Source organism: Hyla sarda, chromosome 6, assembly GCF_029499605.1.
Source record: "Hyla sarda isolate aHylSar1 chromosome 6, aHylSar1.hap1, whole genome shotgun sequence".
Lineage (NCBI taxonomy): Eukaryota > Metazoa > Chordata > Amphibia > Anura > Hylidae > Hyla > Hyla sarda.
Window position 1 is genome coordinate 194105184 of NC_079194.1, and position 24825 is coordinate 194130008.

Genomic DNA, 24825 nt, shown 5'->3' on the forward strand with positions numbered 1-24825 from the left:
TCATTGTGCCACTCTATAGCCTAGATAGGCTGCCACCACCTCCAGGCTCTGTCATAATGCCGCCATATGGTCTTGTCATGCTGATGCCACCTCTATGATTTGTCATTGTGCCGCTCTGTGGCCTACATAGGCTGCCATCACCTCAAGGCTGTCATTGTGCCACCCTATGGTCTCCTCATGCTGTTGCCTCCTCCAGGCTCTGTCATTGTGCCGTCCTATGGTCTTGTCATGCTGCTGCCACCTTCAGGCTTTGTTATTTTTCCTCTCTGCGGCCTACATAGGCTGCCACCACCTCCAGGCTGTCATTGTGCCGTCATATGGTCTCATCATGCTGCTGCCACCTCCAGGCTCTGGCATTGTGCTGCTCTGCAGCCTACATAGACTGCCACCACCTCCAGGCTCTGTCATTCTGGCGCCATATGGTCTCTTCATGCTGCTGTCACCTCCAGGCTCTGTCATTGTGCCGCTCTACGGCATACATAAGCTGCCGCCACCTCCAGGCTCTGGCATTGTGCTGCCATATGGTCTCCTCATGCTGCTGCCACCTCCAGGCTCTGTCATTGTGCTGCCCTATGGTCTTGTCATATTGCTTCTACCTCCAGGATCTGTCATTGTGCCACTCTGCGGCATACATAGGCTGCCACCACCTCCAGGCTTTGTCTTTGTGCTGCCATATTTCTCCCCATGTGGCTGCCACCTCCAGGCTCTGTCTTTGCGCCGCTCTGCAGCCTACATAGGCTGCCGCCACCTTCAGGCTCTGTCATTGTGATGCCATATGGTTTCCTCATGCTGTTGCCACCTCTGGGCTCTGTCATTGTGCCACCCCATGGTCTCATTATGCTGCTGCCAGTTCCAGGCTCTGTCATTGTGCCACCCTATGGTCTCGTCATACTGCTTCCACCTCCAGGCTCTGTCATTGTGCCGCAATATGGTCTTGTCATGCTGCTGCCACCTACAGGCTCTGTCATTGTGCTGCCCTATGGTCTTGTCATGCTGCTGCCACCTCCAGGCTCAGTCATTGTGCTGCCCTATGGTCTTGTCATGCTGCTGCCACATCCAGTCATTGTGCCGCTCTGCAGCAATGTTTCTAATAGCAACGCCTGTAATCTGCATGACATACTAAATAACAGTATTATTTCGCAAAGTGTTCTACACCCCTATTGATGCTCTCTGTAGCCTGGAATTTTCTGTTTTTTATAGAAAATTGCTGCAAATAAATTCATATCAAGCAAAAAATGTTAAGGAAAATTTGACAAATTGTCCGAATCAATTTTAAAAAAAATTGCTAATCTCTAATGAACACCAATACAGATCTAAAGAAGTCTATCAAAATAATAGCTTCTTATCAAGATAACTTTCCACTAACTGAGTTTAAGTGGCTCCTGGCACATGAAACCTATTTATTGATTTGGATTCAGTTAGGTCCCAGTTCTCTCATTGTTTGCTCCATATTTGTCTACTGTTTACAGTATTCTCTCTTTTGAATGTAATACATAAATGTGCAGGGTAGTTAGAACTAGCATTGTACAACCGATCATTCAAAAATTAGTCTACCCCCCTAAACTTAAAAAAGAAAATTAGCGTAGTAATTTTGTCAAGGCACAGCATTGACAAAATTACTACGGTATTATTTACTGAATACAATGTTCCCCACTACAACCACTATATTCAACATATATCAAATTATTTCTCTTATTCTTTATTTATTATTCAACCAACAGTTCCCAAAGTGCTGAAACAGAGTGAAAAATGCATAAAAGATTTGTGGCCAGAAATATTTATATGCACTGAGCTGAGTTTTTCACGCTCGAGAACTTAAATTTATTTTTTTTATTATACATACAGTATCCATAAAACACAAGTTTTCAAAAGCCATTAAGTAAGTGCGCAAGTTGGAAAGTTCATGAAATCAACGAGTATATTTCGTTTGATCGTCCCCCCAGAATAGTGTGTACTAAGCACTGAGCAGAAATATGATCTCTTTATATAGGGAGTATTTTAGATTTACTGCAGATAATGTCAGCTTTGAAAATGCTTATTAGAAGCTAGGTTTGAGTAAGCCAAATAATATATTAATATTGTTCCAGCCAAACAACTGTCTGATCAACTTAATTTCAATGGGGGGATGTTTAACTCTGCTCAGTCCCAAATCTAAAATAAATAATAAAATAAATAAATAAAGCTCTGGTAAAATGGTGTCCTAAATTGTAACAGACGTGTAAGTAATTGCTACTTCAATGAGTATTACAAAGCGCATGGTTACTTTATTTTAAAACAAAAGTAGTTGTATGTAAAAGGAAAGAAGGGTCTGTATTTTGTCATGCTGGGTAAAAGACTCAATGTACTATACACCTTTGCAGATGATGATTTGGTTATGATGTCTAACCCTGAAGTAGCGCACCTTCTTTCTTGGTTCAAAATCTTATTAACGCCTTAAGGACTCAGCCCATTTGGACCTTAAGGACTCAGACAATTTTATTTTTACGCTTTCGTTTTTTCCTCCTCCCCTTCAAAAAATCATAACTCTTTTATATTTTCATCCACAGACTAGTATGAGGGCTTTTTTTGTCCGTTGTAATGCCATCACTCACTATACCATAAAATGTATGGCACAACCAAAAAATACTATTTGTTTGGGGAAATTTAAAAGAAAACCGCAATTTTGCAAATTTTGGAAGGTTTTGTTTTCACGCCATACAGTTTATGGTAAAAATGACATGTGTTTTTTATTCTCTGGGTGAATACGATTAAAATGATACCCATGATTATACACTTTTATATTACTGTTGCGCTTAAAAACAAATCACAAACTTTTTAACCAAATTAGTACGTTTAAAATCCCCCTATTTTGAAGACCTATAACTTTTTCATTTTTCCGTATAAGCGGTGGTATGAGGGCTCATTTTTTGCATCGTGATCTGTACTTTTATTAGTACCATATTTGCTCATACAAAACTTTTATTACATTTTTTATAAAAAATTTTTTTAAATAAAATGTTATAAAAAAAAACAGCTATTTTGGACGTTTTTTTTTTTACGTTCACACCGTTCACTGTATGGGATCATTTACATTTTATTTTAATAGTACGGATATTTACACACGTGGCGATACCAAATATGTATATAAAATAATTTTTTTACACTTTTTGGGGGTAAAATAGGGAAAATGGGACAATTTACGTTTTTATTGGGGGAAGGGGTTTTTCAATTTTTTTTTACTTTATTTTTTTTACTTTTTTTACTTTTACTTTTACACTCTTATAGTCCCCATAGGGAGTTTTTTTTATAGTCCCCATTGGGACTTTTTATAGCAACCATTCGATTGCTAATCCTGTTCAGTGCTATGTATAGGACACAGCACTGATCAGGGTTATCGGTCATCTTCTGCTCTGGTCTGCGGGAAGGCAGATCAGAGCAGAAGACTCCCGGAAGACAGTGGAGGCAGGTGAGGGGACCTCCGTCTGCCGTGCAGGATGATCGGATCGCCGCGGCAGCGCTGCGGGCGATCCGATCATTCTGTTAAGTGATCGCGATGCTGCAGATGCCGTGATCTGTATTGATCACGGCATCTGAGGGGTCAATGGCGGACATCTGCGGGATCGCAGGTGTCCGCCATTACCGGCAGGTCCCTGGCTGCGATCCACAGCCGGGACCTGCTGCGCATGATGCTGGCATCGCTCCGATGCCCGCGGTTATGCTCAGGATGTAAATGTACGTCCTGGTGTGTTAAGTACCACATCACCAGGACGTACATTTATGTCCTGCGTCGTTAAGGGGTTAAAAGGGTACTCCACTGGAAAACATTTTTTTTTAAAATCAACTGATAACAGAAAGTTAAACAGGTTTGTAAATTACCAATAAATGAATAAAATAATACTAGCACTGGAGTGGTTCCCTTAACGACGCAGGACTTATATTTACGTCCTGCACCGGCTCCCGCGATATGAAGCGGGATCGCGGAGCGATCCCGCTTCATATCGCGGGAGCCGGCGCAGGACGTAATATCACGTCGGTCCCGGCGCTCATCAACGTCCGGGACCCGCGGCGATGTGTGGTATTAACCCTTTAGAAGCGGCGGTCAAAGCTGACCGCCGCTTCTAAAGTGAAAGTGAAAGTGACCCGGCTTCAGTCGGGCTGTTCGGACCGCCGCGGTGAAATTGCGGCGCCCCGAACAGCTTACAGGACAGCGGGAGGGCCCTTACCTGCCTCCTCGGTGTCCAATCAGCGAATGACTGCTCCGTGCCTGAGATCCAGGCAGGAGCAGTCAAGCGCCGATAACACTGACCACAGGCGTGTTATTACACACCTGTGATCTGTGTAAAAGTTAAAAAAAAGTGTTAATAAAGGTCATTTAACCCCTTCCCCAATAAAAGTTTGAATCACCCCCCTTTTCCCATAAAAAAAATAAAACAGTGTAAAAAAAATTAAAATAAACATGTGGTATCGCCGTGTGCATAAATGTCCAAACTATAAAAATATATCATTAATTAAACCGCACTGTCACGATGCCGGCTGGCAGGTAGTGGATCCTCTGTGCCAGAGAGGGATTGGCGTGGACCGTGCTAGTGGACCGGTTCTAAGCCACTACTGGTTTTCACCAGAGCCCGCCGCAAAGCGGGATGGTCTTGCTGCGGCGGTAGTGACCAGGTCGTATCCACTAGCAACGGCTCACCTCTCTGGCTGCTGAAGATAGGCGCGGTACAAGGGAGTAGGCAAAAGCAAGGTCGGACGTAGCAGAAGGTCGGGGCAGGCAGCAAGGATCGTAGTCAGGGGCAACGGCAGAAGGTCTGGAAACACAGGCAAGGAACACACAAGGAACGCTTTCACTGGCACTAAGGCAACAAGATCCGGCAAGGGAGTGCAGGGGAAGTGAGGTGATATAGGGAAGTGCACAGGTGAACACACTGATTGGAACCACTGCGCCAATCAGCGGCGCAGTGGCCCTTTAAATCGCAGAGACCCGGCGCGCGCGCGCCCTAGGGAGCGGGGCCGCGCGCGCCGGAACAGAACAGACGGAGAGCGAGTCAGGTAGGGGAGCCGGGGTGCGCATCGCGAGCGGGCGCTACCCGCATCGCGAATCGCATCCCGGCTGGCAGCGGAATCGCAGCGCCCCGGGTCAGAGGACGTGACCGGAGCGCTGCCGCGGGGAGAGTGAAGCGAGCGCTCCGGGGAGGAGCGGGGACCCGGAGCGCTCGGCGTAACAGTACCCCCCCCTTGGGTCTCCCCCTCTTCTTAGAGCCTGAGAACCTGAGGAGCAGACTTTTGTCTAGGATGTTGTCCTCAGGTTCCCAGGATCTCTCTTCAGGACCACAACCCTCCCAGTCCACTAAAAAAAAATTTTTCCCTCTGACCTTTTTGGCAGCTAAAATTTCTTTGACCGAGAAGATGTCCGAGGAGCCGGAAACAGGAGTGGGAGGAACAGATTTGGGAGAAAAACGGTTGAGGATGAGTGGTTTGAGAAGAGAGACGTGAAAGGCATTAGGGATACGAAGAGAGGGAGGAAGAAGAAGTTTATAAGAGACAGGATTAATTTGACACAAAATTTTGAAAGGACCAAGATAGCGTGGTCCCAACTTGTAGCTAGGGACACGGAAGCGGACATATTTAGCGGAGAGCCATACCTTGTCTCCAGGGGAAAAAACGGGGGGAGCTCTTCTTTTCTTATCCGCAAACTTCTTCATGCGTGATGAAGCCTGTAAGAGAGAATTTTGGGTCTCTCTCCATATGATGGAAAGGTCACGAGAAATTTCATCCACAGCGGGCAGACCAGAGGGCAAGGGAGTAGGGAGGGGGGGAAGAGGGTGACGGCCGTACACCACGAAAAATGGGGATTTGGAGGAAGACTCAGAGACCCTGAAGTTATACGAGAATTCGGCCCATGGGAGGAGATCTACCCAGTCATCCTGGCGGGAGGAAACAAAATGTCGCAAATAATCACCCAAGATCTGGTTAATCCTTTCTACTTGTCCATTGGACTGGGGATGATATGCAGAAGAAAAATTTAATTTAATCTTGAGTTGTTTACAGAGAGCCCTCCAGAATTTAGACACAAATTGGACGCCTCTATCCGAGACAATCTGCGTAGGCAACCCGTGAAGACGAAAAATGTGTACAAAAAATTGTTTAGCCAACTGAGGCGCAGAAGGAAGACCAGGAAGAGGGATGAAATGTGCCATTTTGGAGAATCGATCAACGACCACCCAAATAACAGTGTTGCCATGGGATGGGGGTAAGTCAGTAATAAAATCCATACCAATCAGAGACCAAGGCTGTTCGGGGACAGGCAGAGGATGAAGAAAACCAGCGGGCTTCTGGCGAGGAGTCTTATCCCGGGCACAGATAGTGCAGGCTCGCACAAAGTCCACAACATCCGTCTCCAGAGTCGGCCACCAATAGAAGCGGGAGATGAGTTGCACAGATTTCTTGATACCCGCATGACCTGCGAGATGGGAGGAGTGACCCCATTTGAGGATTCCGAGGCGTTGGCGAGGAGAAACAAAGGTCTTTCCTGGAGGAGTCTGCCTGATGGAGGCAGGAGAAGTGGAGATCAGGCAGTCAGGTGGAATGATGTGTTGCGGAGAGAGTTCAACTTCTGAGGCATCCGAGGAACGAGAGAGAGCATCGGCCCTAATGTTCTTATCGGCAGGACGAAAGTGAATCTCAAAATTAAATCGGGCAAAGAACAGAGACCACCGGGCCTGGCGAGGATTCAGCCGTTGGGCAGACTGGAGGTAGGAGAGGTTCTTGTGGTCGGTGTAGATAATAACAGGAGAACTTGATCCCTCCAGCAGATGCCTCCATTCCTCAAGTGCTAATTTAATGGCTAGAAGCTCTCGATCCCCGATGGAGTAGTTCCTCTCCGCTGGAGAGAAGGTCCTAGAGAAAAAACCACAAGTGACAGCATGCCCGGAAGAATTTTTTTGTAGAAGAACAGCTCCAGCTCCCACTGAGGAGGCATCAACCTCCAATAGGAAGGGTTTGGAAGGGTCAGGTCTGGAGAGGACGGGAGCCGAAGAAAAGGCAGACTTGAGTCGTTTAAAGGCGTCTTCTGCTTGAGGGGGCCAGGACTTGGGATCAGCATTTTTTTTGGTTAAAGCCACGATAGGAGCCACAATGGTAGAAAAATGTGGAATAAATTGCCTGTAATAATTGGCGAACCCCAAAAAGCGTTGGATAGCACGGAGTCCGGAGGGGCGTGGCCAATCTAAGACGGCAGAGAGTTTGTCTGGATCCATCTGTAGTCCCTGGCCAGAGACCAAATATCCTAGAAAAGGAAGAGATTGGCATTCAAACAGACATTTCTCAATTTTGGCATAGAGTTGGTTGTCACGAAGTCTCTGAAGAACCATACGGACATGCTGGCGGTGTTCTTCTAGATTGGCAGAAAAAATTAGGATATCGTCCAGATATACAACAACACAGGAGTATAACAGATCACGAAAAATTTCATTGACAAAGTCTTGGAAGACGGCAGGGGCGTTGCACAGTCCAAAGGGCATGACCAGATACTCAAAGTGTCCATCTCTGGTGTTAAATGCCGTTTTCCACTCGTCCCCCTCTCTGATGCGGATGAGGTTATAGGCGCCTCTTAAGTCCAATTTAGTGAAGATGTGGGCACCTTGGAGGCGATCAAAGAGTTCAGAGATGAGGGGTAAGGGGTAGCGGTTCTTAACCGTGATTTTATTAAGACCGCGGTAGTCAATGCATGGACGTAGGGAGCCATCTTTTTTGGACACAAAGAAAAATCCGGCTCCGGCAGGAGAGGAGGATTTACGGATAAAGCCCTTTTTTAGATTCTCCTGGACATATTCGGACATGGCAAGAGTCTCTGGGGCAGAGAGAGGATAAATTCTGCCCCGGGGTGGAGTAGTGCCCGGGAGGAGGTCGATAGGGCAATCATAAGGCCTGTGAGGAGGTAGAGTCTCAGCTTGTTTTTTGCAGAAAACATCCGCGAAGTCCATATAGGCCTTAGGGAGACCGGTTACTGGAGGAACCACAGAGTTACGGCAAGGGTTACTGGGAACCGGTTTTAGACAGTTCTTGGAACAAGAGGACCCCCAACTCTTGATCTCCCCAGTGGACCAATCCAGGGTAGGGGAATGAAGTTGAAGCCAGGGAAGTCCAAGGAGAATTTCCGAGGTGCAATTGGGGAGGACCAAAAGTTCAATCCTCTCATGATGAGATCCGATGCTCATAAGAAGGGGCTCCGTGCGGAAACGTATGGTACAGTCCAATCTTTCATTATTTACACAATTGATGTAGAGGGGTCTGGCGAGACTGGTCACCGGGATGTTGAACCTGTTGACGAGAGAGGCCAAAATAAAATTTCCTGCAGATCCAGAGTCCAAGAAGGCCACTGTAGAGAAGGAGAAGGCAGAGGCAGACATCCGCACAGGCACAGTAAGACGTGGAGAAGCAGAGTAGACATCAAGGACTGTCTCATCTTTGTGCGGAGTCAGCGTACGTCTTTCCAGGCGGGGAGGACGGATAGGACAATCTCTCAGGAAGTGTTCGGTACTAGCACAGTACAGGCAGAGGTTCTCCATACAGCGTCGTGTCCTCTCTTGAGGTGTCAGGCGAGACCGGTCGACCTGCATAGCCTCCACGGCGGGAGGCACAGGAACAGATTGCAGGGGATCAGAGGAGAGAGGAGCCGAGGAGAAGAAACGCCTCGTGCGAACAGAGTCCATATCTTGGCGGAGTTCCTGACGCCTTTCGGAAAAACGCATGTCAATGCGAGTGGCTAGGTGAATAAGTTCATGTAGATTAGCAGGAATTTCTCGTGCGGCCAGAACATCTTTAATGTTGCTGGATAGGCCTTTTTTGAAGGTCGCGCAGAGGGCCTCATTATTCCAGGACAATTCTGAAGCAAGAGTACGGAATTGTACGGCATACTCGCCAACGGAAGAATTACCCTGGACCAGGTTCAACAGGGCAGTCTCAGCAGAAGAGGCTCGGGCAGGTTCCTCAAAGACACTTCGGATTTCCGAGAAGAAGGAGTGTACAGAGGCAGTGACGGGGTCATTGCGGTCCCAGAGCGGTGTGGCCCATGACAGGGCTTTTCCGGACAGAAGGCTGACTACGAAAGCCACCTTAGACCTTTCGGTGGGAAACAGGTCCGACATCATCTCCAGATGCAGGGAACATTGGGAAAGAAAGCCACGGCAAAACTTAGAGTCCCCATCAAATTTATCCGGCAAGGATAAGCGTATCCCAGGAGCGGCCACTCGCTGCGGAGGAGGTGCAGGAGCTGGCGGAGGAGATGACTGCTGAAGCTGTGGTAGTAACTGTTGTAGCATAACGGTCAGTTGAGACAGCTGTTGGCCTTGTTGCGCTATCTGTTGTGACTGCTGGGCGACCACCGTGGTGAGGTCAGCGACAACTGGCAGAGGAACTTCAGCGGGATCCATGGCCGGATCTACTGTCACGATGCCGGCTGGCAGGTAGTGGATCCTCTGTGCCAGAGAGGGATTGGCGTGGACCGTGCTAGTGGACCGGTTCTAAGCCACTACTGGTTTTCACCAGAGCCCGCCGCAAAGCGGGATGGTCTTGCTGCGGCGGTAGTGACCAGGTCGTATCCACTAGCAACGGCTCACCTCTCTGGCTGCTGAAGATAGGCGCGGTACAAGGGAGTAGGCAAAAGCAAGGTCGGACGTAGCAGAAGGTCGGGGCAGGCAGCAAGGATCGTAGTCAGGGGCAACGGCAGAAGGTCTGGAAACACAGGCAAGGAACACACAAGGAACGCTTTCACTGGCACTAAGGCAACAAGATCCGGCAAGGGAGTGCAGGGGAAGTGAGGTGATATAGGGAAGTGCACAGGTGAACACACTGATTGGAACCACTGCGCCAATCAGCGGCGCAGTGGCCCTTTAAATCGCAGAGACCCGGCGCGCGCGCGCCCTAGGGAGCGGGGCCGCGCGCGCCGGGACAGAACAGACGGAGAGCGAGTCAGGTAGGGGAGCCGGGGTGCGCATCGCGAGCGGGCGCTACCCGCATCGCGAATCGCATCCCGGCTGGCAGCGGAATCGCAGCGCCCCGGGTCAGAGGACGTGACCGGAGCGCTGCCGCGGGGAGAGTGAAGCGAGCGCTCCGGGGAGGAGCGGGGACCCGGAGCGCTCGGCGTAACACGCACGGTCAATGGCGTACGCGCAAAAAAATTCCAAAGTCCAAAACAGCGCATTTTTGGTCACTTTTTATACCATTAAAAAATGAATAAAAAGTTATGAAAAAGTCCGATCAAAACAAAAATCATATTGATAAAAACATCAGATCACGGCGCAAAAAATGAGTCCTCATACCGCCCTGTACGTGGAAAAATAAAAAAGTTATAGGGGTCAGAAGATGACATTTTTAAACGTATACATTTTCCTGCATGTAGTTATGATTTTTTCCATAAGTGCGACAAAATCAAACCTATATAGGGTATCATTTTAACCGTATGGACCTACAGAATAATGATAAGGTGTAATTTTTACCGAAATATGCACTGCGTAGAAACAGAAGCCCCCAAAAGTTACAAAATGGTATTTTTTTTCCCATTTCGCCGTGCATTTTTGGGTAAAATGACTAATGTCACTGCAAATTAGAATTGGCGGTGCAAAAAATAAGCCATAATATGGATTTTTAGGTGGAAAATTGAAAGGGTTATGATTTTTAAAAGGTAAGGAGGAAAAAACGAAAGAGCAAAAACTGAAAAACCCTGAGTCCTTAAGGGGTTAAAGGCTGCCTAGATACACAGGTGGATCCTGACTATTCTCCACCCAAAATATATAGAACTAATCTCGGTGTCTGGTACCTCGCTCCGCTTAGCGGTCCCTCCTGCTCTGCGATCCCACGGGGTGAAAACCGGGGAGGGACCGCTAAGCGGAGTGAGGTACCAGACACCGAGACAGCTTGTCCAGTGACGACTGCCCTGAAGGTTTCTTCACTCACCACAAACACATTGTGAAAACACCGACAACGCTTTGAAGCCTGCACTACAACACTGATAAGGTAAAAAGAAAACTACAGCATTCTACTTTTATATGAGCTGTGCACCTATTAATTATACAGAGTGTTATGTGCACTGTAGGATCGCTTCAAGCTCAGCATCATCATTATCAGCATTGTCTAATTTTTAAAGGAGACCTCTACCTTGATTCATCTGCATTTCTGCATATTGCAGCCATATATTCTTTTACTACTGGTAGTCTATCTGCTTGAATATCTATATTTGTAAGCATATCAACCTACTCTGTATTTCCATTACTGTGCGCCGATACACACACCCCTTTTCTGTATAGGTTTGTAAATTACTTCTATTAAAAAATTATAATCCTTCCAGTACTTATCAGCTGCTGTATGTTCTACAGGAAGTTGTTTTCTTTTTGAATTTTTTTTCTGTCCGACCACAGTGCTCTCTGCTGACACCTCTGTCCATGTCAGGAACTGTCCAGAGCAGGACAGGTTTGCTATGGGGATTTTCTCCTACTCTGAACAGTTCCTAAAGTGGACAGAGGTGTAGAGAGTACTGTGGTCAGACACAAAGGAAATTCAAAAAGCAAAGAACTTCTTGTGGAGCATACAGACACTTCAAATTACTAGAAGGATTAAGATGTTTTAATATAAGTAATTTACAAATCTGTTTAACTTTCTGGCACCAGTTGATTTAAAAAACAACATGTTTTCCAGTGGGACCCAGGGTTTTTCCGTTTTTGCACTTTCGTTTTTTCCTCCTTACCTTTAAAAAATCATAACTCTTTCAATTCTGCTCCTAAAAATCCATATGATGTTTTTTTTTGTTTGCGTCACCAATTCTACTTTGTAAAGATATCAGTCATTTTACCCAAAAATCTATGGCGAAATGGAAAAAAATCTATTTGTGTGACAAAATTGAAGAAAAAACGCCATTTTGTAAATTTTGGGGGCTTTCGTTTCTACACAGTAATGTTTTTTGTAAAAATGACACCTTATCTTTATTCTGTAGGTCCATACGATTAAAATGATACCCTACTTATATAGGTTTGATTTTGTCGTACTTCTGAAAAAAATCAGAACTACATCCAGGAAAATTTATACGTTTAAAATTGTCATCTTCTGACCCCTAAAACTTATTTATTTTTGTATTGATCGGACTTATTGATCGCTTTTTATTCATTTTTTCATTATATAAAAAGTGACCAAAAATACACTATTTTGGACTTTGGAATTTTTTTGCGCGTACGCCATTGACCATGCAGTTAAATTAATTATATATTTTTATAATTCGGACATTTCCACATGCAGCAATACCACATATGCTTAATTTTATTTTTATTTACACAGGTTTTTTTTTATGTGAAAGGGGGGTGATTCAAACTTTTATGAGGGAAGGGGATAAATTATCTTTATTAAAAGGGTACTCCGTCCCTAGCATCGCTGGACTCCCGGAATCTCCGCTGCAACGCCCCGTTATCATTACTGCACAGAGCAAACTTGCTCTGTGCGTAATGACCAGCGATACAGGGGCCGGAGCATCGTGACATCATGACCCTGCACCCTGGTGACGTCACGGCCCGCCCCCTTAATGCAAGTCTATGGGAGGGGGCGTTATGGCCGCCACGCCCCCTCCAATAGACTTGTATTGAGGGGGCGGACCGTGATGTCACGAGGGGGCGAAGCCGTGACATCACGATGCACTGGCCCCTGTATTGCCCGTCATTACGCACAGAGCGAGTTTGCTCTGTGGAGTAATGATAGCGGGGTGCTGCAGCTGAGATCCCGGGGGTCCCCAGCGGTGGGACACCCGCAATCTGACATCTTATCCCCTATCCTCTGGATAGGGGATAAGATGCAAGGGGCGGTGTACCCCTTTAACTTTTTTTTTCCACTGCACACACTGATCTTTTACATTGATCAATGGTTTCTCATAGGAAACCATTGATCGATGGTTCTGCCGCTTTAATGCTCATGCCTGGATCTCAGGTAATGAGCAGTCATTCGGCGATCAGACACCAGGAGGCAGGTAAGGGGACCCTACTCATGGCCTACAGCTGTTCGGGAAGCCGCAATTTCACCGCAATTTCACAACAACCTGAGATAACCGGTATTAGTTTAGTTTAAATTTAGACGCAGCGATCAACTTTGAACGCCACGTCTAAAGGGTTAATAGTGCCACGTGCTATTAGCCATGGGTTCCAGGCCCGATGTGCTATGACCCCCCATTACAGAACTAGTGCCAGAAATTTCAACAGGTTTATAAATGACTTCTATTTAAAAATCGTAATCCTTCCAGTACTTATCAGCTGTTGTATACTACAGAGGAAGTTGTATTCTTTCTGGAGTTCTTTTCTGTCTGACCCGAGTGCTCTCTGCTGACACCTCTGTCCATGTCAGGAACTGTCCAGAGTACAAGCAAATCCCCATAGTAAACCTCTCTTGCTCCAGACAGTTCCTGATATGGACAGAGGTGTCAGTAGAGAGAACTGTGGTCAGACTGAAAAGAAATCCAGAAAGAAATACAATTTCCTCTGTAGTATACAGCAGCTGATAAGTACGGGAATGATTAAGATTTTTAAATTGAAAAAAATTACAAATCTGTTTAACTTTCTAGCACCAGTTGATAAAAAATACAGTGGAGTACCCCTTTCATCACAGATTCTGAAGGAAGGGCTCATCTTTTGCAACTACAAATCCAAAGCCTTTTTCATACCTGCATATACCTGAATTCAATAGTGTTCCTGAACCATCTCCAGTGAGGTGCATCGATCTGTGCCACCCACTCAAAAAGCGTATTCAAGTGACAACTATATACCTATTGGGCCTATCAACAAAGTAGTGAATATAATAGATTTCTGCAAAACACCCTCAGTACACATTGTGCTGTCATCCCTGCCAACCAAAAAGCATGTTTAATCCCTTAAGTACACAGCCATTTTGGCCTTAAGGACCAGGCCAATTTTATTTTTGTGTTTTCGTTTTTTACACCCCTCTTTCTAAAATCCATAATTATTTTTTATTTTCATCCACAGACTCATATGAGGGCTTGTTTTTTGTGCAACCAATTGTACTTTCTAATGGCACCTCTCATTCTACCATAAAATGTATGGCAAATCCCAAAAAAATATTATTTGTGTTGGGAAATTTAAATAAAAACCACAATTTTGAAAATGTTGGAGGGTTACCTTTTAATGCTACACACTTTTGTAAAACTTTTCTCTATTTTGTGGGTCAATACTAGGGATGATCAAATCGAATATGACAAATCCAAATCCGAATATCGCTGCGATTCGATCGTACGAATTGCTTCATTAAACTCCATTTAGTGCGGTCCAGGAAGCTCCAGGAGGCTCTAAAATGGTGGATCCATATGTAAGGACATGGGGCACGGAACTCTGGGACAGCGGCAAGGCAGGTAGGCGGGATGACCCTGAATCACATGCAGCATGTAGCCTATAAGCAGCCAGCCACCCCTGTGATGTCACATCCCTGTACAATCGGCAGCCATCTTGCAGCCGGTCACTCACTTTTATTTTAGAGAGAGCATTTCATTGCAGGGAGAGATAGAGCATTGACAGCAGTGATTCACCACAAGCCCAAATCACTGCATAAAAGCACTGACAGTAGATAAATTATACTTTTGGGTGTAATACACAATGACTCCACTGCTGCAGTGGTGTACAGCAACTCTAAAGCTCATAGGGGACAGTTAGTCAGAGCACTAAAAGCCATTGTAACCTGTTATTAGTACCTAATAATACTGTACTACACAACAATTCTGTACTGCTGCAGTTGGTTGTGCAACAACTGTAAAGCTAACAGGGGCCAGTTAGGGTGAGCACAGAAAGCCATAGCCACTGGATTACAGGTGTAACCTGTGCGTACATAGGTGGTGTACATATTTTTTCTTCCTGAAAAAATAATTTTGGCCTAGTTACTGTGAAAGGCCAGCCAAAGCTACATTCTTGTTTCTGCAGCCTTATACAGTTTTAAGCTGAGTATATTGTCCGGCTCTCATAAGTGTAAATTGTAGGCGCATTGTCCTCCTCTCATAAGTTTAAAATGTACGTACACCTACGTGGTGTAGGTTTTTTCCTGAAAAACTAATTTGGGCTGTGAAAGTATCCACTTGATTCCACAAAGCTACCCACTTGTTTCTGTAGCCTTATACAGTTTGTAGTGGAGCGCATAGTCCTCCTCTCATAAGTGTAAACTGTACATACACCTACGTGGTGTCTTTTATATATTTTCCTGTTAAACTAATTTGGGCCTAGTTACTGTGAAAGGCCAGCCAAAGCTACACACTTGTTTTTATAGCCTTATACAGTTTGTAGCAGAGTGTATAGTCCTCCTTTCATAAGTGTAAACTGTACATACACCTACGTGGTGTCCTTTATATATTTTCCTGTTAAACCAATTTGGGCCTAGTTACTGTGAAAGGCCAGACAAAGCTACACACTTGTTTTTGTAGTCTAATACAGTTTAAAGCGTAGTGGAGTGCATTGTGCTCCTCTCATAAGTGTAACATACACGCAGCTGGTGTATAAGTATGTCAGGCAGAGAAGTGACAGGACGTGCACAGAGGAGTGGCAGAGGCCTAAATTCATCAGGTGCAGGAAGATGTTGCAGCAGAGTAGGGACATGTGGCAGCAGGAGTCGCAGCGAGAGGTCTGAGCTCCCGGTGCCAGCTAGCAGTTGTGTCTCGACCAGCAACCCAGCAGCCGTGATTGATTGTTCACTCGGTCATCCACTTCATACCAGCGCATAATGACGTACATTTATGCCCATTGTAGTTAAGGGGTTCAGTTACACATATCTAGTCTGTAGTGTTATACATTCTGGTGCATTCAATATTGTTCCACAAACACCTTCACTACTCCTTGTGCTGCCATCCCTGCAACACAAAAAGCATGCTAAAGTTACATGTATCTAGCCAGTAGTATTATACAGTTATTGTACATTTAATATTGTTCTGTAAACTCCTTCAGTACTCATTGTGCTCTCTTCTCTGACACCCAAAAGCGTGTTTAAGTTACACATATCTAGCCTGTAGTGTTATACTGTTCTGCTGCATTTAATATTGTTCCGCGCTGTCTTCTCTGCCACACAAAAAGCATGTTTAAGTTACATGTATCTAGACTGTCGTGTCACATGGTTCTGGGGCATGTAATATTATTCCTCAAGCAAGTTCAGTATTCATTGTGACATCTTTTCTGCCACACAGAAATCATGTTTAAGTTACATGTATATAGCCTGTAGTGTTAGACAGTTCTGTTGTATTTAACCTCCCTGGCGATATGATTATGTGTGGAAAAATGTACCAAAAGCGGTACAATTTTTTGCATTGAAATTTCACATCTCCCGCTCCCCATTTCACATCTCCCTACCCTTATCACATTCTCCTCCTTTCTTGTCACATCCCCCCTTGTCACATTCCCCCCCATTGTCACATTCCCCACATGTCACATTCTCCCCCCTCCTTGTCACATTCCCCTCCCCCTTGTCACATCCCCCCTTGTCACATCCCCCCCTCCATGTCACATTCCCCTCCCCTCTGTCACATCCCCCCTTGTCACATTCCCCCCTTGTCACATTCCCCCCCTCCTTGTCACATTTCCATCCCCCTATCACATCCCCCCCTTGTCACATCCCCCCATGTCACATTCCCCTCTCCCTGTCACATCCCCCCTTGTCACATCCCCCCCTTGTCACATTCTTCCCCTTGTTACATTCCCCCCTCTGTCACATTCCCCCCTTTGTCACATTCTTCCTCCCCCCCCCTTGTCACCTTGTTCTGCAGCAACACACACTAGGTTTGCCGGACAGATTTCACACCTAGTGTATTTGCTGCAGAACAAGTCCTTTCCCCTTCAGCCAATCACTGGCTTGACACCACTGCGGCCGGTGATTGGCTGAAAAGGGAAAGGTCCTGCAAGATGAATAAAGAAGAGAGAAGGGACCGGAACACACGGAGGGGAACGGTATCTCCAGGGACCAGGAGTAGGTGAGCAGAAGGTTTTTTTATTTTCCTCCCGGTGGCCTTTTACACTTAGCTCAGTGTTTTTCTACCAGGGTGCCTCCAGCTGATGTGAAACTATTACACCCAGCATGCCCGGACAGCCTTTGGCTGCTCGGGCATGCTGAGAGTGGTAGTTTTGCAACATCTGGAGGCCCCCTGGTTGAGAAACACTGACATTTAGTATTTGTCTTTACCTGCTCTGGCCGGCCCCCTCCACGGGAGCCGACCCGAGCAGATAATCGCATGTTTTGCTGGGGGCCGTATCGCTAAATCACAAAAAGCGCGATGCAATTGCTTTTGCGATATATCGTGCATCCTGGCCGGCAACTCTGCAATTCTACCCCGATCGTGACTCGGGGTTACCGCTGCTGGCAGGGAAAATTAACCCCGAGTCAGGCTCGGGATAATCCCCTAAGGAGGTTAATATTGCTCCGCAAACACCTTCAGTACTCATTGTGCTGTCAGCTCTGCCACGCAAAAATCGTTTAAAACTTAGATTTGACAAGTAGGTTGGTTAAAACTCACTCAATAAGGATTGAAAACTAGTTGGTGGACAGGGTAGAGGGCAGAAGACCCTGGCCATATTCTCTGCCAGTAAGAATGTTGTGGCAGTACTAGTACAGGTTGCAGCAATAGCATTCAGGTGTTATTTGGTACTAGTGGAAGCTGCATCAGCCATCCCAAGTTCTCACTGACTGAGAGAGAGGTTATGTGGTTTCACAGGATCATCTGGCTTTACTGGAATATTTCTCTAATACGACTGTGGAGGAGGAAGATTCTAACAATATGATGGTAAGCCACTGGTCAATGTATTCCTTCACATCTACACACACATCTTCACACAGGGAAGTGAAAAGGTCCATCCTAGATGATGTGCTTCCTCATCTCTGGTCTTACCTCCCCCTTCTGCTACACAGCACTAGCCACGAGGAGGAGTTGTGTGGGGACAGTCAAGCTTTGGAGTTGGTAGAATCAGTGGTCGAGCACAGCACAAGCGGGACTGGTGGTGGTAAGCATGGTGGGGATACCATAAGGCGCCGAGGTGACTTTGATGAAGGGGGGAGGAAGGAACCCGATAAGTCATGCAGAGAGGAATGGCATGGACCTTGAGGAGTTTGATGTTGACGATGATGTGGTGTTGGACAGGACAAGGGAACCACCTGGGCATGAGCTGACGTATTTAGAGAAGGAGGGTTGTGTCAGCTAAGAAGCTAACCGAGGTAGGGGAAAAAAACTGTGAAATGTAACAGGTGTAGGGCTGGTGGTCTGAAGAGCTCAGGTGACGGCGAAGGTGCTGCCTGTTCAGGTTCTGTTAAAAAAACATCCAGAGGGTGGGCACATTCAAGTGGTGCAGTCCAAGTCCGATATTCTCATGTATGAAACTTCTTTTCCACATTACCTGATCGAGAGAACATGGCAATATATAATCTCTGCCAAGTAAGCTGTGGCCAGGGTCGGGTGTAAGAACTACATCTCTATGTAGGCAAATGGAGCATTACCACAAGGCTGAGTGAGACAGTCAAGACGCCCCACAAAATGAGGAAAATGCAGCTGCTGCTACTATGATCCTCCAAATCTAAAGCTCTGTGACATGCCTCTGGCTTACAGAGCAGGTTGACTGACAAGCTGGAAGCATGCACAGAGCACTTTTTGTCCTGTTTACACTACGGCCATAACACATAGGCAATAGCTGCAGTGACAAGACAGTGTTCTGGACAGTGGAGGGACCTCTAGTGGTAAGATGTATAGAGGATATTTTCACCCAAAAATATATACATTTTTTAGTCAATATATATTTCATATATGCATAGTGTCATAAACATTGCATTACGCGTACGGTAGGGAAGAGTGAGCCCTAAACTGACTCTGAACCTCTTTCCCTGCCTACTTGCTCAACCGGCCTATTGCCGGAAAACAACTGCGCACTGGTCCCTTCCTACCTATAGTGCAGGGGTGTCATAGTCAAAACAATAAACAAAAACTGTACCAGTCAAGGGCACAATCAATAAACCAGAATGCAGCAAGAATACAAAGTAGCACAAAACACACATTAGGGAAACAAGGTAACAGGAATATAGCGTGCAGACTACAGCTTGAGAAAAAACACTAAATAAGCAGCAGATATGATAATGTGAACAAGACAGATAAACTAGGGAATATATATGGCAAGAGATATCAAAGGATGCAGAGGATAAACAAGGTTAGACTGAAGACAGGCACTATATAACTCAAGATATGCAAATACTAGATAACAAGAACAAGCATAAAAATGCTCAAAGACCACAGCAGGTCTGAACACAGACCAAGAACTGGAAACACAGAACTAATTCAAAACTATATGCAAAACAAATTGATTCCTATGTTAGGGACAGGGCGAAGCTCAGAAAACAGAACAAACACTAGGAGGAATAGGATAAAACTACAAACCCAAATGCCAATCGTGTAGAAACGCAAAATTGCACTAAGCACTAAACATATCTGAACAGGGGTCAAGATACAAGACTCACAAACACGAGTGTAAACACAAACCAACAGAGAATACTAAACTAGAAACTAACAGGACAGGCTTACACCGACCAAGTAAAACTAAAATCACAAAATTCCAACTAACATGCATTTAAATACTGAACAGGATGAAAGAAGGAAAGGGGAAAAGGGGAGGGGGGGGATTTAAATAAAATAAAAGTATTTCATTTCATTTTATCTTTTTACTTTTATTTTATTTTAATTTCCCCCCCTCCCCTTTTCCCCTTTCCTTCTTTCATCCTGTTCAGTATTTAAATGCATGTTAGTTGGAATTTTGTGATTTTAGATTACTTGGATAGGGGATAAGTTGCCTGGATAGAGGATAAGTCCCGCCGCTGGGGACCCCCGCAATTTCGCACGCAGCACCCCGCTCTCATCAGGCCCTGGAGCGAACATCCGCTCCGGGTCTGATGACAGAGCCGGTGACCGTGATGTCACAGCTCTGCCCCCCTGTGACATCACGCTCCGCCCTCTCAATGCAAGTCTATGGCAGGGGCGAGACTTACATTGAGGGGGCGGAGCGTGACATCACACGGGTGCGGAGCCGTGATGTCACGATACTCCGGCCCCGTGATCGGCAGTCATCAGACCGGGAGCGATGTTCACTCCTGGGCCTGATGAGAGCGGGGTGCTGCCTGCGAGATCGCGGGGGTCCCCAGCGGCGGGACCCCGCGCGATCAGGCAACTTATCCCCTATCCTTTAGATAGGGGATAAGTTGTCAGCACGGTAGTACCCCTTTAAAGGGGTTATCCACCATAAGGTGATTTTAGTACGTACCTGGCAGACAGTAATGGACATGCTTAGGAAGGATCTGCGCTTGTCTTGGGGCTAAATGGCTATGTTGCGAGATTACCATAACACTGTGGCTTGCTTTTTGTGAACTTGTATTTCCTGTTTGACTTATGTTTTTTTGACTACAAATCCCACAATGCCATTTTCCTCGATCTCACACATCAGCCACCCCACCCATTGAAACAAAAGACCTGTGGTTTTCAATCAGGGTGCCTACAGCTGTTGCATTAGTTGCAGATTGATCCCTCCACCCATTGAAGCAGACAGGCTCCCTGTCATCAGCTGACTAGTGAGTCAGGTCTCGGCCGCATTGCAAGCTGGGAAAAATCTGAGACAACAGTCATTTTGTATGCTGGTAAAAATAAATAGTGGCGTGAAAATAACAGAAGAATTTTGAGAAAACTGTCACACACAGGTACAGACACTATATTATGAACTACACTAACTTTACAGCCCCTGTAGCATAGTCAAATAAAAAAAATTCCTGGAATACCCCTTTAAATGCATGTTCGTTGGAATTTTTCTTTTTTTTAAATTATATTTTAGAATCACATTTTGTCACGGGAATCACTTATTACTGTAAAGAATCTATATTACAGCCGAAATCGAAGCCATTGTAGCCCCTCTATCATGCTTTAGTTTTTCTTTTTCTATTAATGCTCCAATTTTCTTGTCACGTTAATAAAAATTGGTTATTTCATCATAATTTTATGTTATTGGTTGATGTGATGTGGTCCAACCCTGTTAGGATACATTTTTATGTGTCAGTAGTAGTGCGCATGCGCGGTTGGTCAACTTGATTGTGATAGGTCCAATGAGACAACGAGATCGCCTTGCTCGCGCAGAACTCACATAGTGGGCAAAATGGATAAGGCCATGATGCATGCCTGATCGTCACTCATTATTGTGTACGATGAGGGGCGGAAGTGAGGCACAGATATGCCAGAACTCTTCCAGCGTGTGCGCAGATGCCGTCTTTACAAACAAGCATGTACATAGGGATGGCTACAATCGGCACAACTTAGAGATGATGTCATGTGATATACGGCTAGTACTGAAGGTATCTATGTAACACTATGATGCACTGTATGTTATAAGGCACGAGACACTTTATAAATGCGTCTACTGCAATGTATATATTTGGTTGCTATTTCAACCTGATATCACTATTATTGACAGATCATTGCACAAATGCGATTTGAATAAGGGTGTTTTCTTATATAATTTCACATTTGTATCACATGTGTTGTATCCAATGAAATGTACGTATGGTATATATATATATATATATATATATATATATATATATATATATGTGCACTCTTTATATATGTGTATTTTTGTTATGCTTGATAAAGGATATTACTGCCGAAACGTTGCTATTGTTGTGGGGAAAATAAAACAATCACATTTTTCAAGATCCATGACCTGGCTGGCGCTGGGATTTGGGAACTTTTGTGTGTATATATATTGCCAGGCTTGCTACCTAGAATCAGTGACACACAGTAAGGGAGGAAGTTTAGTCATGGGTTCTCAACCAGGTGTACGTGTACCCCTAGGGGTACGCCAAGGGTTATGCGGGGATACGGCAATTTGCTGACAAATACCAGCCATGTATTGGCCAGTATTTGTCAGCTCAGAGTGGGGATTGCGTCCGGAGCTGTGGTCACGGCCACTTTTTTAGTGAGCTGCAGTGGCTGACAAGCCTGACATGTGTTGTCTCTGATGTTGCGTGGAGTCGCCGACACAGCACAGAAGGACGTCACGTCAGTGCGGCCCTCTGACTCCCGCCGAACGGGATAGACACAAGCCTGGTAAGCATGTTAAACTAAGTGTAACACTGCAGTATGGAAGGGTGTTATTGCATGTATCTCATATATTGGCCCAGGGGGATCGGAGGGGGGAATAATGGCACAAGGGGATCAAGATGGAGGGAGGGATAATGACAAAAAGGGATCAGAGGGAGGGGGGAATGATGGCACAAGGGGATTAATATAGAGTAGGGGTAATCATTCCCCCCCCATCTTAATCCCGTTGTGCCATTATTCTCCCCTCCCTCTAATTCCCTTTTGCCATTATCCGATATTAGCAAAAGGGGATCAGAGGGAGGGGGGAATAATGGCACAAGGGTTATTGCACTAGAAAGGTAAGCACACGCCATTATGAAATGTAGTACTTTTATGACTTTTTTTCTCGTGCGAGGGGTACCCACAGACTGACTTTCACCCTTTGGGGTATAAAAAGGTTTAGAATCACTGATGTAGAGTGAGGTCAGGAGAGGGACACGCCCCCTGTCTTTGAGCAGATGAGAATCCGGACTGCAACTGATGTAAGCTGTTTTTTTTAGAGATGAGCGAAGTTACAGTGATTCGATTTGTCACAAACTTCTCGGCTCGGCAGTTGCTGACTTTAACCTGCATAAATTAGTTCAGCTTTCAGGTGCTCTGGTGGGCTGGAAAAGGTGTATACAGTCCTAGAAGACTCTCTGCTAGGACTGTATCCACCTTTTCCAGCCCACGGGAGCACCTGAAAGCTGAACTAATTTATGCAGGCTAAAGTCAGCAACCGCCAAGCCAAGAAGTTTGTGACGAATCGAATCACTGTAACTTTGCTCATCTCTACTGTTTTTAATAGAAATATAGGTGCTATACGCATAAAACTTAGATGTACATGATCAGGGTGAGGTACTGAGTAACACATAACAGTTTTTTGGGGGGATATGATATGTACGCGATAAATTCAAAGTAACAGCAACATGCATGGCTATAGAAAAACAGATGGCAACTAGCAGGTTGTTTAAAAACCCAGTGCACTATTTTTTTCAGAAGAAACAGGTTTTGTGCCCGAAAGTGAAGAAGCAGTGGTTTTTTTTTTGTTTGTTTTTTTTACAAACCATAAAAAATTTAGGGTGAAGCAACAAGATTGGCATCCTAAAAAGTGCACAAAAGTGACACAAAACCCTCCATGCAGGACTCCATGAACCCCTTCTGCAGTGCTGCTTCACTACAATTATCCTATATGTGGTCCTACTTCTAGCTGTTCATTGTTTATTGCTTAGTGTCCCTCAAAGAGATCTTTACCTAACATATTGGGGGAGATTCATCAAAACCTGTGCAGAGGAAAAGTTGACCAGTTGCCCAAAGCAACCAATCAGATTGCTTCTTTTATTTTCCTGAGGCCTTTTTAAAAATTAAAGAAGTGATTTGATTGGTTGCCATAGGCAGCTGGTCAGCTATTCCTCTGCACAAGTTTTGATGAATCTCCCCCAGTGTTCTAAAATAGCTGCTGAAGCTATATGCATAGGCTTTTATTGTGGCTCTGACTTAACTCCTATACTGCATCCTGACTGGCTGGGAGAGCTATTTAAAAACATAATGGAATTCCCCTATGTCATGTGATCCTTCCTCCTTCTCCTTTCTGCTATGTGGTTGATGTTATTTGTTCAGGTTATGCCGAACCACCCTAAGTTCGAATTCTAGCAGAACCAAACTTTTAGCAAAGTTCTGACCGAACTCAGGTTCTATATGTCCGATTTGCTTATCTCTACATAAAAAGTTATTATCTGCATGTAGGCATTCCCTGGTAGTTCATATTCCCATGTGCAGAATGCCTGGCCAAGCGAATATGTTAAACCATTAGAGGGTGAATAATGATGCTGTATGCATCACTGCTTACTCACATTTACTAGGCACTCTGTGCTTGACAGGAGTCTTTGCCCCTATACACTGAGCGCTCTGCACCTGGTACAGCAAAAGTGATTGTCACATACTGTATGGGCAGGGAACAGTGAAGCCCTAACTCACCCACAGTCCCTACCTATTTCTTACAGTGGCGGATCGACAACCACAATGACAAACCCTCCCTGCTAAGAGCTAGGGCAGTGTTGTCAAAATAATAAAATGCAAAAACAGTAGGAGTTGGGAAACAGCTGGAGTCAAACAATCTAACAGAGACACACTGGAAGCACACAAACTAACAGATATACATTGGAGGCACACAAACTAACAGAGATAAACTAAGACACACACGGTCAAATCATTGTCAGAAACAGAGTACAGGAACGCAGAGCAAAAGCCAAATATCAATAAACAAGCAGGTATCCAGTAAGCAGGAGGTGTCAGCTAAGGTATAACCTTTCACAGACAATGAACTGATCACTGCTCCTAGCTTATATAGGCAGGTGATCAGAGATTCTCCTCCCTGATAGGTAGCAGAGCTGAGAACCACACCCAGATGACACAGGTAAGCTCCAAGCAGCTCCAGCCCAACTAGAGTCATTTAACTGTTCATGTCTGACCAGAGCCAGACGTTACAGTGATTTTCAACCAATAAAGTGTATGTTATGCTTTTCACAGTACAGTAGCAGTGTCACGATTCGGCTTACAGGTTGTGGATCCACTGTGTCAGCGAGGGATTGGCGTGGACCGTGCCGGTGGACCGGTTCTAAGTGGCTACTGGTGTTCACCAGAGCCCGCCGCAAAGCGGGATAGTCTTGCTGCGGCGGTAGCAACCAGGTCGTATCCACTAGCAA